The following is a 15,635-nucleotide window of genomic DNA, read 5'->3' on the forward strand; positions in this document are numbered from 1 at the left end:
AAGCAGGTCTTAACCCCCCTGCTGCACACGCCACACTGCAGTCACTGAAGGCTTCTTCGGCGCTGGGCGCCGCCCCCTCCGCGCTGTTTTCAAATCAAATCCGGCGCCTGCGCTGTTTTGTTCTGCCTGGGGCAGGCGCAGTGTTTGCTGCCCATCTGACCTCAGATGCAGTCTCGCAGACTGCGCCTGTGCGGCCACCCAGCTTGTGAATCCCAGCCCCGCAGTGTGTTATGCATTATGCACAGTGTGGGGCTGGGATTCACAAGCTGGGTTGCCGCACAGGCGCAGTCTGCGAGACTGCATCTGAGGTCAGACGGGCAGCGTTCACTGCGCCTGCCCCAGCCAGTACTAAACAGCGCAGGCGCCGGATTTGATTTGAAAACAGCGCGGAAGGGGCGGCGCCGAAGCCTTGAGTGACTGCAGTGTGGCGTGTGCAGCAGGGGGGTTAAGACCTGCCTCCATGGCTAAAGACAGGTATTTTTGCGAAATTATAAAACGCTTTATTTCTGCTTTGACTGCACCAATAACTAAAAGAGCCACCTTGTCAGAATGCAGCATTACTGCTGCACAAGGTGGCTCTTTTAGTTTCTAACGGCTGGAGGGGGTGACAGTCCCTTTAAAGTGTGAACAGGGTGACAGCTGTTAACTTGTACTACTGTGTCACCTCTTCTCACAGGTTTGCAATATGTGGAGGTATGCACTTATTGGATAGAGTCACCCTTCCAAATTAATGTCCAAAAACTGAGCTGTATTATTTGATTTAAAAATAAGTCCTTTTTTTGTATTCATTATGGTTTAAATATTTGAAAAAAAAAATGGCATCAAAAATGAAATTTTGGATCACATTTCTTTTGCAAACTGCTCCAGGTCATTTGATGGGCGCCTTCTCCCAACAGCAAGTTTAAGATCTCTCCACAGGTGATCAATGGGATTTAGATCCAGACTAATTGCTGGCCACTTCAGAACTCTGCATCGCTTTATTTCCATCCATTTCTGGGTGCTTCTTGAAATATGTTTGGGGTTACTGTCATGTTGGAAGACCTGTAATGTAAGACAAAACCCAGCTTTCTGACAATGTAGACTACATTGCGAACCCAATTCCGTTGGCATCTTCAGATTTCACAATGCCTTGCACACGGTCAAGGTACCCAGTGCCAGAGGCACCAAAATGAGCCCAAAACATCTTTGAACTGCCAGCCTATTTTGACAGTAGGTACTGCGTTCTTTTCATTATAGGTCTCATTACGTTTTGAGTAAATTAGTAGAATGATGTGCTTTACCAAAAAGCTCCATCTTGATCTCATCTCTCCACAAGACACTATCCCAGAAGGATTTTGGCTAACTCACGTACATTTTGGCAAACTGCAGTCTAGCTTTTTATGTCTGTGTGCGTCTACTGCCATAGCGTTTCAATTAATTCAAATGACAATGGATAGTTTGTGCTGACACTGATGCAACATGATCCTGCAAGACAGCTTGAATTTCTTTGGAAATTGAGGCTGCTTGCCCACCATCCAGAATATTCTGTGTTGCAACCTTGCATCAATTTTTCTCATCCATGCACGTCTAGGAAGATTATTTACGGTCCCAGGGTTGCAAACTTCTTGATTATGTTTCACATCGCAGAAAACGGAACATTTGGCAATTTTGGTTCTAAGGCCCTCAGACAGTTCTCTTCTCTTTCTGTTCTCTATGCTTAGTGTGGCATACACAAATTCACAATGCTTGAAGAAACATAACATCCTTGACCCAAAGTTGTTTAGCCACAATTTTGGAAAGGTGCCAACAATTTTGTCAGGCCCATTTTTAGGGTTGTGTGTGAAATGTCCAATTTGCCTTTTTTCTCATTTTTTGTTGTTGTTCCAACACACACAAATGAAAAACACGTGTATAACAAAACAAGCATAATTGCACAATTTTTTTGGGGAAAAAGACTTAATTTTCCTCCAACAATTTCAAGGTTGCCAATTCTTTCAGCCAAAACTGTATAACATAAACCGGTGTATATATTATATTACCTGAGCTTGTTAGGTGGGGAATGAACATGAAATATATGTAGATAATAGGAGAATGAACACATATCCCATATAAACAGGTGTATATTATATTCCCTGTGCTTGTTGGGTCGGAAATGTAAAACTCAAAAATTGTCATTGAGTCACAGACTATCACAGCTATACTTGCTGAATAGTGTGTAGAGGACACCTATTCCTCTATAGTTTATTACACTGAGGTGAGGTATCCAAAACCCCATTCCTCATGGCCCATCAGCAGATCTTATTTTCACGTTTCCCTTAGGCCTCTTTCACACTTTCGTCTTTGTAGCCCCGTCGAGATACGTTGTTTTTTTGAGAAAACAGGACCCTGCATTTTCAGGTAGACTTGTATTAGCGACGTATCGCGACAGATGGCCACACGTTTCGTCCGTCGTGCACTGGAACCTGCGCAATTTGACGGACCGTCATTTGGAAAAAACGTTCAAAGGAACGTTTTGTCTGCAGTGGAAAAATGTTCCCCGACGCCTCCTGCGGCATACGTCGTTGCACAGAACGGGAGCCTATGGACACTGGATCCTGCGCACACTGAGAAACCCAGGAATCCAGTGACAGATGCAGTTTGTACATCTGAGTATCTTTTAGGATACATCGAGGGCTTATCTACAGCATTACAGAATGCTGTAGATAAGCCCCTGATGCTGGTGGGCTTAGCTCACCCTCGATTTTAGGGGTGACAGGTTCCCTTTAATCTGATCTGGGCAATTCTTATCTAACTGTACAGTGATGTTTAGAAAGTCATGGCAGTGTTTACCACCCTGCGCTCACCCTACCCCTGATCATGTGACCTCACTGATACTAGACCAATAAGATCAAGAAGTAAACTGTGGAAACCACTCAAGGAAAGGTTTGTAACAGTGTTGTCATCCTCACCAGGCCTCCATGGACCATAATGTAATTGCACCTCCATTAGCATTCACAGTCCTGCATCTGGTGGTGGGAATGTATGTTTTGTCCTCTCTGCAAGAGGCCTCCCTGATACTCAATGTTACAGACAGTCCACACTTTGAATTGAATGTAACAGGTGCTTAAGAGTGTGGGGTGTGAGCAACTCTGCCCACCCAGGCAGAAGAGACAGACAGAAAAGGAAATACACATGTTTGAGGGATTGTTGTTTGTGCTGTGTGCTGGAAGGGCAAGAAGCTGCTGCTCTGGACCGATCCTGGGTCCACTACTTTGAACTAATAGAGGCTGGGGATCCTCTTCCACGTGGAATTGTGTTGTCTTGCCCACCCTGCTGGATTTGGAGAGCTATTTCAAAGACCAGTGTCTTACTCTCCTTGGCACCCCCGTATTTGTTCCTTTTGCCATATAATAGACTTTGGGGAATTATATCTAGGTCTGGTGGAATAGTCTCGAAGTGGCACAACAAAGGTTGTAGTGTCAGAGTGTTCACCGTTCTGCTGTTCCTGTCTTCTCTGTGAAAAAGTCTGTTAGTAAATAAACTAGTCACTCGTTTTTGCCATCTCCATCTCCTGACAGACTTTCACAAAGTGAGATCAGTAAGTACACAATGTAATGTAAAAGTGTAAAACACTTTGCATATATTTCATGTTCATTATCTACCAAGCACAGAGAATATACTATACAGCTGTTTATATGGAATAGGTGTTCATTTCTTTGTAATCTACATAAATTTCATGTTCATTGCATGTCCAAGAATCACAAGAAATCTATAATAATACCTCTCCATATTTTTGAACCAGTAAGCTATATTCATTCTTTTTATTTATTCCTTTTCTTCATTATTTTTTAGCACGTCCTGTTTTTGGCACAAGGTTAGAGGAGGCTGGGTTTTAAAAATGCTGGGAAATTTGCATCGCCTGGCCTTTCCTAACAATGATAGTGAACAAGCCATAATCGTAACAGGCTAACTAAAGAGATTGTCCACTACTTTTACACAGATGTTACAAGGCAAAAGAAATAGTAGGATAGGGCATCAATGTCTGATCGGCTGGGTCCGACACCCCCCCACCAATCAGCTCTTATCGATGGTGGACGGTTGTGGAGCTTGGCCATCTACTTGCAGAGGCCAGGGCTAGTTACTGCACATCCACCTCCTATTCAAAGGGATAGGAAGTGGATGTGCAGTACCAAGTCCCAGATAGTACAGTAGATGGCCAAGCACCGCAAATACTTCCAGAAGGGGCCGCCAATAACAGCTGATCAGCAGGCATCGGACAATCAGACATTTGATGCCCTATCCTACAGATAGGGCATCAATGTCTGACCATCTGACACCCTAAACGCCCACTACGGATATGTCATCAATGTAAAAGTAGTGGACAACCTCTTTAAAGTCTGAAACCTCGGTCAAAGTTAGCTTAAAGCACAAATCTCCAAGGGTGCCAAAATTTTGCCACGGGCCACTTTGCTTTTTATAATTCTTAAAATGTAAGATGACTTTTTTATGCCTAAAATACAAAGGAAATGTGTTATCGTTAACTTTAGGCCTTTTACAGAACATTCATCTTCAACTTGCTTAACTGATCACAATAACAGTAATTCGGACCAGGGGTGCCCAATCTTTTACTTGCCACTGGATGCAAAATACAGCAATTATGCAGCATCTTAGTTTTTCATTAATAATGACGTTCATGTTCTAATGCAACAGAGAAGCATTTTACAGATAACACATCACATGTATATCCTACCAACATTTACAATATCACCTGCATCTTCCCAAACGTCAAGGGCTTCACAAATTCTAGCAGGTTCAACTGGCACCTAACGTTCTCTCTTCTAGGAACTATTTAGGTGATTCAGTGACTGACGCCTACTTTGCCAGAGACATGATCCATTGACAGCTACAGCTCGTTGGGCACCAATTACAGGGTACTTATCACCAGCTGGAGCTTGACATCTATACAAATCCATATATTAGATACATAGAAAAAGCATTCATGAATGTACAGGACAATGGAGCATTACCCTCTGCACAGAGCAGTGTGTCACTGGTTGGATGAGATAATAACTCATTGATAGATAAACTGTACACAGCATTGTGCAGGGAAACCTCTGCAAGATATAACACCGGGGAGAGTGAATATACAGACTGGCACTTCACATCCAAATGGACTATAATTTCAGGCTTAGAAGAATGAACACTCATTAAAATTAAAGTCAATGCCCTCAGAAAAAAAACAAGACAAGAGGCAGATAATCCCTGATGTGTACACCTTAAGGACACTGAGTGATTAGTAGCAGCAGTGATGTTGCAGATGGCACACCATCACTGCAAAACCAATGAAAAGCAGCATCGAGCAAACACTGGATACTTCAGTGTAATTTTTTTAATTATTATTTTCCAGAATTATCTACCCATGACCCCTTTTTTCCCCATTTTGAGCTATAGAGCTGTGAGCATCTCCTTAAAGAGACTGTCAGAAAAGAGTAACTGTTTGAACAAAGTACAGGCGCTTGGTGCAAACTGTGTGGTCAAGCCTTTCAGTACACCTTCGCACCGACTTGTTTTCCTTTTATGAAAAGTAGAAAACAACAAGGCACTGAACAAAAATGACTTGTGGATGGTGCTCAAGTATGGTATCCAACCCGTAATCTAAGCAAAAAATTGTTTTCCTTTTATTTCTGCCCCCCTTTTTCTTTGATTGACAGCTCTGGCTTTATAGAGTCATAGAAGGACAGGGATATATGGAAAACAAGAAGATGGGAAGGTGCACTAATACACTGCTCCAGCGTATCATGTTTTGTTTTTCAGTGCTGAAGTGGTGCTTCTAATCTAAGGTCCCTGACCCTAGTAATGTACTTACCTGCTGCCATCCTCAGCTTTTATCAATGCCACTCCGGTCCAGAGGCGCCACCTTGTTACTGTAACATTTCACTGTCCGGAAGTCAGAGGTAACGGTCACAAGTAGTGATGAGCGAGTGTACTCCCTGCTCGGGTGGTCTCTGAGTATTTGTAAATGTTCGGAGATTTAGTTTTTGTCGCCGGAGCTGAATGATTTACAGCTGATAGTTTGAATACATGTGGAGATTCCCTAGCAACCAGGCAACCCTCACATGTGTTCAGGCTGGGTAGCAGCTGTAAATCATGCACCTGCATCAAGAAAAACTAAGTCTCCGAGCACTTACAAATACTCGGAAAACCCAAGCAACAAGTATACTCGCTCATCGCTAGTCACAAGCTCTCAGTGCCAAGTCTATGGGAGCAATCCGGCAGGTGACAAACTGAAGAAGACTGATGGGAGAAGCGGCAATAGAAGGGGAAGACGGCGGCGGGTAAGTAGAAGACTACAGTCAGGGACCTTAGAATAGAAGCACCACTGCAGCTGTAAGATAACAATAAACAGCTGCAGTGGTACTTTAAATGTTTGGCCATTTTAGAAGACAGGAAAGCTCTTTAAACTCCCAGAGTGTCACCACACTGGCTTCAATTGTAGGGAGCTGTCACCAGGGCCATGTATGTGATATCTCCATTCAATGACAGCAAGCACCACACATGACCGTGTCATCACTAGAGATGAGCGAATTTGATCGGGTCAGGGCTTATTTGGCAAGTTATAGCGCTTACCGAATAAGCTGCAGAGAGAACCTGTATACTTGGATCGCATCGACTGATCAGCTCCGCAGCTGCATGTGTCGCGGCTCTCTCAATCACGACACATGCATGGAGAGCCCAACAAACAGGATCTCCATGGATATGTCGTGACTGTCACACAGCCACGACACATGCCGCTGATCAGCCAGCGTGATCCAGGTATACAGGTTCCCTATGCAGCTTATTCATTAAGAGCTATAACTTGTTGAATAAGCCCTGACCTGATCAAATTCGCTCATCGCTAGTCATCACAGCAGCCGCGACACATACCGCTGAACAGTCGGAGCGATCCAGGTATACACGTTCCCTCTGCAAGTTTATTCAGTAAGAGCTATAACTTGCGGAATAAGCCATGACCCGATCAAATTTACTCATCACAGCGGCTGCTTACAATTTCCACGACTCTACAACATTAACTAGGAACGCTGGAAAGTGAAGGAGTCGCCGGAGCGCAGGCTGCAGACTGATCTAAGATGATGGCGGCATGAGCCCGTAATCCTTAGGCTATGTGCACACGTATTCTGGTCCACTGTGGATTTGATAAATCTGCAGGGCAAAAACGCTGCGTTTTTTTGCTGCAGATTTATCGCGGATTTACAACTGCGGTTTTCCATAGGGGAAGCTGTAAAACCGCTGCGGAACCCGCAGAAAGAAGTGACATGATGCGGAATGTAAACCGCTGTGTTTCCGCACGTTTTTTTCCGCAGCATGTGCACAGCGTTTTTTGTTTCCCACAGGTTTACATTGTAATGTAAACTCATGGGAAACTGCTGCGGAACCGCAGCTGCGGAAAAGCTGCGGAATTGCAGCGTTTTCCGCATCGTGTGCATATACCCTTAGAATATGCTGCCACCTTATCGCGGAGCCCTTCCTAATGAATCAGTCTGGGGCGGCACAGGTTGGTTATCTAGCAACAAAAGCACCCCAGAGGAGATGAGCAGTGCGGACAGTAAGCATTCCTTATAAAGACTCATCATTCTCTGTTATAAGGCTCCTTCTCTACGAGGAGCAAATAACACAGGTTCTCCCAGAAACATCATGTGGTGACAGGGAGGCCGTCAGCATGCAGGTGAGCAGTCACACCTGTCACCAGAGGCCTGCGAGATGCCGGCCTCCCGCACTGACAGAACACACACTGCGAGGTGCCGGCCTCCCGCACTGACAGAACACACACTGCGAGGTGCCGGCCTCCCGCACTGACAGAACACACACTGCGAGGTGCCGGCCTCCCGCACTGACAGAACACACACTGCGAGGTGCCGGCCTCCCGCACTGACAGAACACACACTACGCTGCCGGCCTCCCTCACTGACAGAACACACACTGCGCTGCCGGCCTCCTTCACTGACAGAACACACACTGCGCTGCCGGCCTCCCTCACTGACAGAACACACACACACTGCGCTGCCGGCCTCCCGCACTGACAGAACACACACTGCGCTGCCGGCCTCCCGCACTGACAGAACACACACTGCGAGGTGCCGGCCTCCCTCACTGACAGAACACACACTGCGAGGTGCCGGCCTCCCGCACTGACAGAACACACACTGCGAGGTGCCGGCCTCCCGCACTGACAGAACACACACTGCGAGGTGCCGGCCTCCCGCACTGACAGAACACACACTGCGAGGTGCCGGCCTCCCGCACTGACAGAACACACACTGCGAGGTGCCGGCCTCCCGCACTGACAGAACACACACTGCGAGGTGCCGGCCTCCCGCACTGACAGAACACACACTGCGAGGTGCCGGCCTCCCGCACTAACAGAACACACACTGCGAGGTGCCGGCCTCCCGCACTGACAGAACACACACTGCGAGGTGCCGGCCTCCCGCACTGACAGAACACACACTGCGAGGTGCCGGCCTCCCGCACTGACAGAACACACACTACGCTGCCGGCCTCCCTCACTGACAGAACACACACTGCGCTGCCGGCCTCCTTCACTGACAGAACACACACTGCGCTGCCGGCCTCCCTCACTGACAGAACACACACACACTGCGCTGCCGGCCTCCCGCACTGACAGAACACACACTGCGCTGCCGGCCTCCCGCACTGACAGAACACACACTGCGAGGTGCCGGCCTCCCTCACTGACAGAACACACACTGCGAGGTGCCGGCCTCCCGCACTGACAGAACACACACTGCGAGGTGCCGGCCTCCCTCACTGACAGAACACACACTGCGCTGCCGGTCTTCCGGCTCCCGGGTCCGCGCGGGCCCCCGACTTTTTCTTGGCCTATCCTGGCCCCCAGGACAAGTGACAGTAACTCACCTCCTTCCGCTCCGGCTCCTTCACTCACTTCCCGTCCGCTTCCAGAAAGCGTCGCCTCCAGTTCCTACCGGAAATGACATAAACTTCGGGCTTCTCAGGCTCTGCCACGTCCACACTCCGCCCAGACAGGAAGAGCAGTCACAGAGGAGGCACCACGCAGAAGCAAACCCGGTCACCTGGCGTTAGACGCGCCTGCGCAAGTTTATGAGGTCTGCCATCTTTACTACTGGCAATGCTACTATGGAGGAACTTTCCTGTTCGTGTTGGTTGTGTTGTGTGTACGCTGTAACATGGTGGACTGAACGGTCTGCTTTATACAAACTGGTCGGTGTTCGGAAAGTGCCGCTTGGGGAAGGAAAACATTATCTACTTCACGTGATCCCTGTGCTCCCTCAGGGCAGTTAGGACATGCGCACTCCGAGATTTGATGAAGCCGTAAAAAACACCAGTTTTCCCAATCAGAAAAAGCTTCAGGAAATGCTCCTTCAATTTGGCAGTTTCTGAGAATTTTTTCCTTCATGAACCGTTTTTGTGTTTTTTTAACGTTTCCTGAAGTGTTTTCTATAAAATGTTTCATGTGTTTTTTATGGGCGACTTTTTTTTAATATGTCCATTAAAGGCAAAATTGTCAGCAGGATTGTGCACAGTAACCTACAGTCAGTGTCAGGTTGGCGCCGTTATACTGATTACAATGATACCTGGGTGATGAAATCCGTCTTGTGGTTGTTGTGTAATCTTTATTTTCAGTTTTGAGTTAATGATATGCTCGTGCTTCGGGCCTGCCTGTGGGGGTCTTCATGTGGTGCTCTGATTAGGTATTCATAATGCAGCCTGCTGACCTGCCCCCTAGTATATATAATACCGCCATGGCACCTGCGCTGCAGTATAATTGCATGTTTAGGCTATGTGCTCACGTTTTGATGCGGATCCGCAGCATTTTTGGACGCATAGAATTGCATCAAATCCACAGTGTAGTGCCCAAGCAATGATAGTCAAGGGGAATTTAACCCCTTTCTGTCATTGGACGTACTATTTTGTCCATGTGGGGTGGGCCCTACTTCCCAAGGACGGAATAGTACGTCCAGCGCGATCGGCCGCGCTCACGGGGGGATCGCGGCCGGGTGTCAGCTGCCTATCGCAGCTGACATCCGGCGCTATGTGGACCGCCCCCGGCACATTAACCCCCGGCACACCGCGATCAAACATGATCGCGGTGTGCCGGCGGTATAGGGAAGCATTGCGCAGGGAGGGGGCTCCCTGCGGGCTTCCCTGAGACCCCCGCAGCAACGCGATGTGATCGCGTTGCTCCGAGGGTCTCCTACCTCCTTCCTCGCTGCAGGTCCCGGATCCAAGATAGCCGCGGCATCCGGGTCCTGCAGGGAGGGAGGTGGCTTACCGAGAGCCTGCTCACAGCAGGCGCTGGTAAGCCTGCAGTGCTCTAAGTCAGATCGGTGATCTGACAGAGTGCTGTGCAAACTGTCAGATCACCGATCTGTGATGTCCCCCCCTGGGACAAAGTAAAAAAGTTTAAAAAAATTTTTTCACATGTGTAAAAATAAAAATAAAATATTATTCCCATAAATACATTTCTTTATCTAAATAAAAACAAAACAAAACAAAAGTACACATATTTAGTATCGCCGTGTCCGTAACGACCCAACCTATAAAACTGTCCCACTAGTTAACCCCTTCAGTAAACACCGTAAGGAAAAAAAAAAAAAACGCAAAAAAACGCTTTATTATACCGCCGAATAAGAAGTGGAATAAAACGCAATCAAAAAGATATAAATAACCATGGTACCGCTGAAAGCGTCATTTTGTCCCGCAAAAAAAGAGCCGCCATACAGCATCATCAGTAAAAAAATAAAAAAGTTATAGTCCTCAGAATAAAGCGATGCCAAAATAATTATTTTTTCTATAAAATAGTTTTTATCGTATAAAAGCGCCAAAACATAAAAAAATGATATAAATGAGATATCGCTGTAATCGTACTGACCCGAAGAATAAAACTGCTTTATCAATTTTACCAAACGAGGAACGCTATAAACGCCTCCCCCAAAAGAAATTCATGAATAGCTGGTTTTTGGTCATTCTGCCTCACAAAAATCGGAATAAAAAGCGATCAAAAAATGTCAAAATATTTTTTGCAATAAAAAACGTCTTTTAGTGTGTGATGGCTGCCAATCATAAAAATCCGCTAAAAAACCCGCTATAAAAGTAAATCAAACCCCCCTTCATCACCCCCTTAGTTATGGAAAAATAAAAAAATTTAAAAAACGTATTTATTTCCATTTTCCCATTAGGGCTAGGGTTAGGGTTGGGGCTAGGGTTAGGGTTGGGGCTAGGGTTAGGGCTAGGGTTAGGATTAGGGCTAGGGTTAGGTTTAGGGCTAGGGTTAGGGCTAGGGTTAAGGCTACAGTTAGGGTTGGGGCTAAAGTTAGGGTTTGCATTACATTTACGGTTGGGAATAGGGTTGGGATTAGGGTTAGGGGTGTGTGCTGGGTTAGAGGTGTGGTTAGGGTTACCGTTGGGATTAGGGTTTCAGTTATAATTGGGGGGTTTCCACTGTTTAGGCACATCAGGGGCTCTCCAAACGCGACATGGCGTCCGATCTCAATTCCAGCCAATTCTGCATTGAAAAAGTAAAACAGTGCTCCTTCCCTTCCGAGCTCTCCCGTGTGCCCACACAGGGGTTTACCCCAACATATGGGGTATCAGCGTACTCAGGACAAATTGGACAACTTTTGGGGTCCAAGTTCTCCTGTTACCCTTGGGAAAATACAAAACTGGGGGCTAAAAAATAATTTTTGTGGAAAAAAAAAGGATTTTTTATTTTCACGGCTCTGCGTTATAAACTGTAGTGAAACACTTGGGGGTTCAAAGCTCTCACAAAACATCTAGATGAGTTCCTTAGGGGGTCTACTTTCCAAAATGGTGTCACTTGTGGGGGGTTTCTACTGTTTAGGTACATTAGGGGCTCTGCAAACGCAATGTGACGCATGCAGACCATTCCATCTAAGTCTGCATTCCAAATGGCGCTCCTTCCCTTCCGAGCCCTCCCATGCGCCCAAACGGTGGTTCCCCCCCACATATGGGGTATCAGAGCACTCAGGACAAATTGGACAACAACTTTGGGGGTCCAATTTCTCCTGTTACCCTCGGAAAAATACAAAACTGGGGGCTAAAAAATAATTTTTGTGGGAAAAATTTTTGTTTTATTTTTACGGCTCTGCATTATAAACTTCTGTGAAGCACTTGGTGGGTCAAAGTGCTCACCACACATCTAGATAAGTTCCTTAGGGGTCTACTTTCCAAAATGGTGTCACTTGTGGGGGTTTCAATGTTTAGGCACATCAGTGGCTCTCCAAACGCAACATGCCGTCCCATCTCAATTCCTGTCAATTATGCATTGAAAAGTCAAACGGCGCTCCTTCCCTTCCGAGCTCTCCCATGCACCCAAACAGTGGTTAACCCCCACATTTGGGGTATCAGCGTACTCAGGACAAATTGTACAACAACTGTTGGGGTCCAATTTCTTCTCTTACCCTTGGGAAAATAAAAAATTTGGGGCGAAAAGATAATTTTTGTGAAAAAAAATGATTTTTTATTTTTACTGTTCTGGATTATAAACTTCTGTGAAGCACTTGGTGGGTCAAAGTGCTCACCACACCTCTAGATAAGTTCCTTAGGGGGTCTACTTTCCAAAATGGTGTACTTGTGGGGGGTTTCAATGTTTAGGCACATCAGTGGCTCTCCAAACGCAACATGGCGTCCCATCTCAATTCCTGTCAATTATGCATTGAAAAGTCAAACGGCGCTCCTTCCCTTCCGAGCTCTCCCATGCGCCCAAACAGTGGTTTACCCCCACATATGGGATATCGGCGTACTCAGGACAAATTGTACAACAACGTTTGTGGTCCATTTTCTCCTGTTACCCTTGGTAAAATAAAACAAATTGGAGCTGAAGTAAATTTTTGGTGAAAAAAAGTTAAATGTTCATTTTTATTTAAACATTCCAAAAATTCCTGTGAAACACCTGAAGGGTTAATAAACTTCTTGAATGTGGTTTTGAGCACCTTGAGGGGTGCAGTTTTTAGAATGGTGTCATACTTGGGTATTTTCTATCATATAGACCCCTCAAAATGACTTCAAATGAGATGTGGTCCCTAAAAAAAAATGGTGTTGTAAAAATGAGAAATTGCTGGTCAACTTTTAACCCCTTAAGCCCCGAGGGTGGTTTGCACGTTAATGACCGGGCCAATTTTTACAATTCTGACCACTGTCCTTTTATGAGGTTATAACTCTGGAACGCTTCAACGGATCTTGGCGATTCTGACATTGTTTTCTCGTGACATATTGTACTTCATGTTAGTGGTAAAATTTCTTCGATATAACTTGCGTTTATTTGTGAAAAAAACAAATATTTGGCGAAAATTTTGAAAATTTCGCAATTTTCCAACTTTGAATTTTTATGCCCTTAAATCACAGACATATGTCACACAAAATACTTAATAAATAACATTTCCCACATGTCTACTTTACATCAGCACAATTTTGGAACCAAAATTTTTTTTTGTGACGGAGTTATAAGGGTTAAAAGTTGACCAGCAATTTCTCATTTTTACAACACCATTTTTTTTTAGGGACCACATCTCATTTGAAGTCATTTTGACGGGTCTATATGATAGAAAATACCCAAGTGTGACACCATTCTAAAAACTGCACCCCTCAAGGTACTCAAAACCACTTTCAAGAAGTTTATTAACCCTTCAGGTGTTTCACAGGAATTTTTGGAATGTTTAAATAAAAATGAACATTTAACTTTTTTTCACACAAAATTTATTTCAGCTCCAATTTGTTTTATTTTACCAAGGGTAACAGGAGAAAATAGACCCCAAAAGTTGTTGTACAATTTGTCCTGAGTACGCTGATACCCCATATGTGGGGGTAAACCACAGTTTGGGCGCATGGCAGAGCTTGGAAGCAAAGGAGCGCCATTTGACTTTTCAATGCAAAATTGACTGGAATTGAGATGGGACGCCATGTTGCATTTGGAGAGCCCCTGATGTGCCTAAACATTGAAACCCCCCACAAGTGACACCATTTTGGAAAGTAGACCCCCTAAGGAACTTATCTAGATGTGTGGTGAGCACTTTGACCCAACAAGTGCTTTACAGAAGTTTATAATGCAGAGCCGTAAAAATAAAAAATCATATTTTTTCACAAAAATTATCTTTTCACCCCCAATTTTTTATTTTCCCAAGGGTGAGTGTTATGACCCCAATGGCGAGGGTCTCAGAGGAACGTGGAAGTCTGCAGAATACAAAAATCCAGCTCATAGGGCAGTGGTAACTGGGTTGACCATATATCTACTCCTAACGCCAACACTAGCAGTAGCCGGGGATCATTCCTACGTTGATTCTAGATGACACGCGCCAGCCGGAGAATCTAGCTACCCCTAGGAGAGGAAAACAAAGACCTTTCTTGCCTCCAGAGAAGGGGACCCCAAAGCTGGATAGAAGCCCCCCACAAATAATAACGGTGAGGTAAGAGGAAATGACAAACACAGAAATGAACCAGGTTTAGCACAGAGAGGCCCGCTTACTGATAGCAGAATAAAGAAAGGTAACTTATATGGTCAACAAAAACCCTATCAAAATCCACACTGGAAATTCAAGAACCCCCGAACCGTCTAACGGTCCGGGGGGAGAACACCAGCCCCCTAGAGCTTCCAGCAAAGGTCAGGATATAGTTTAGGAACAAGCTGGACAAAAATACAAAACCAAAACAAATAGCAAAAAGCAAAAGGCAGACTTAGCTGATATAACTGGAACCAGGATCAGTAGACAAGAGCACAGCAGACTAGCTCTGATAACTACGTTGCCAGGCATAGAACTGAAGGTCCAGGGAGCTTATATAGCAACACCCCTAACTAACGACCCAGGTGCGGATAAAAGGAATGACAGAAAAACCAGAGTCAAAAAACTAATAACCACTAGAGGGAGCAAAAAGCGAATTCACAACAGTACCCCCCCCTTAGTGAGGGGTCACCGAACCCTCACCACGACCACCAGGGCGATCAGGATGAGCGGCATGAAAGGCACGAACTAAATCGGCCGCATGAACATCAGAGGCGACCACCCAGGAATTATCCTCCTGACCATAGCCCTTCCACTTAACCAGGTACTGAAGCCTCCGCCTGGAGAGGCGAGAATCCAAGATCTTCTCCACCACGTACTCCAACTCGCCCTCAACCAACACCGGAGCAGGAGGCTCAGCAGAAGGAACTACAGGCACAATGTACCGCCGCAACAAGGACCTATGAAATACATTGTGAATAGCAAACGACACAGGAAGATCCAGACGAAAAGATACAGGATTAAGGATTTCCAATATCTTGTAAGGCCCAATAAAACGAGGTTTAAATTTGGGAGAGGAGACCTTCATAGGAACAAAGCGGGAAGAAAGCCATACCAAATCCCCAACGCGTAGTCGGGGACCCACACCGCGGCGGCGGTTGGCAAAGCGCTGAGCCCTCTCCTGTGACAACTTCAAGTTGTCCACCACATGATTCCAGATCCGCTGCAACCTATCCACCACAGAATCCACCCCAGGACAGTCAGAAGGCTCCATATGACCCGAAGAAAAGCGAGGATGGAAACCAGAGTTGCAGAAAAAAGGCGAAACCAAGGTGGCGGAACTAGCCCGATTATTAAGGGCAAACTCAGCCAACGGCAAGAATG

General features: G+C 45.8%; 1 protein-coding gene and 1 long non-coding RNA gene across 5 annotated transcripts in view; one reads left to right on the forward strand and one right to left on the reverse strand.

The window, feature by feature from the left end:
• SEC24C (SEC24 homolog C, COPII component) overlaps positions 1-9,179 on the reverse strand; it is a 113,334-nt gene extending 104,155 nt beyond the window's left edge. For 2 of the 4 annotated variants that reach the window (XM_077259256.1, XM_077259252.1), the window contains exon 1: positions 8,893-9,032. The gene's annotated coding sequence lies outside the window, so the exon portion shown is untranslated. Of the gene's footprint in view, positions 1-8,892 lie in introns of all 4 variants that reach the window. The other 2 variants (XM_077259257.1, XM_077259255.1) reach the window with 2 other exon arrangements.
• The window catches only part of LOC143770041 (uncharacterized), a 101,939-nt gene continuing 95,276 nt past the window's right edge, over positions 8,973-15,635 (forward strand). Inside the window, exon 1 of the long non-coding RNA XR_013214529.1 lies at positions 8,973-9,101. This is a non-coding gene — a long non-coding RNA (uncharacterized LOC143770041). The remainder of the gene's footprint in view (positions 9,102-15,635) is intronic.

This window comes from Ranitomeya variabilis, chromosome 4 (assembly GCF_051348905.1).
Source record: "Ranitomeya variabilis isolate aRanVar5 chromosome 4, aRanVar5.hap1, whole genome shotgun sequence".
Classification (NCBI taxonomy): Eukaryota; Metazoa; Chordata; class Amphibia; order Anura; family Dendrobatidae; genus Ranitomeya; species Ranitomeya variabilis.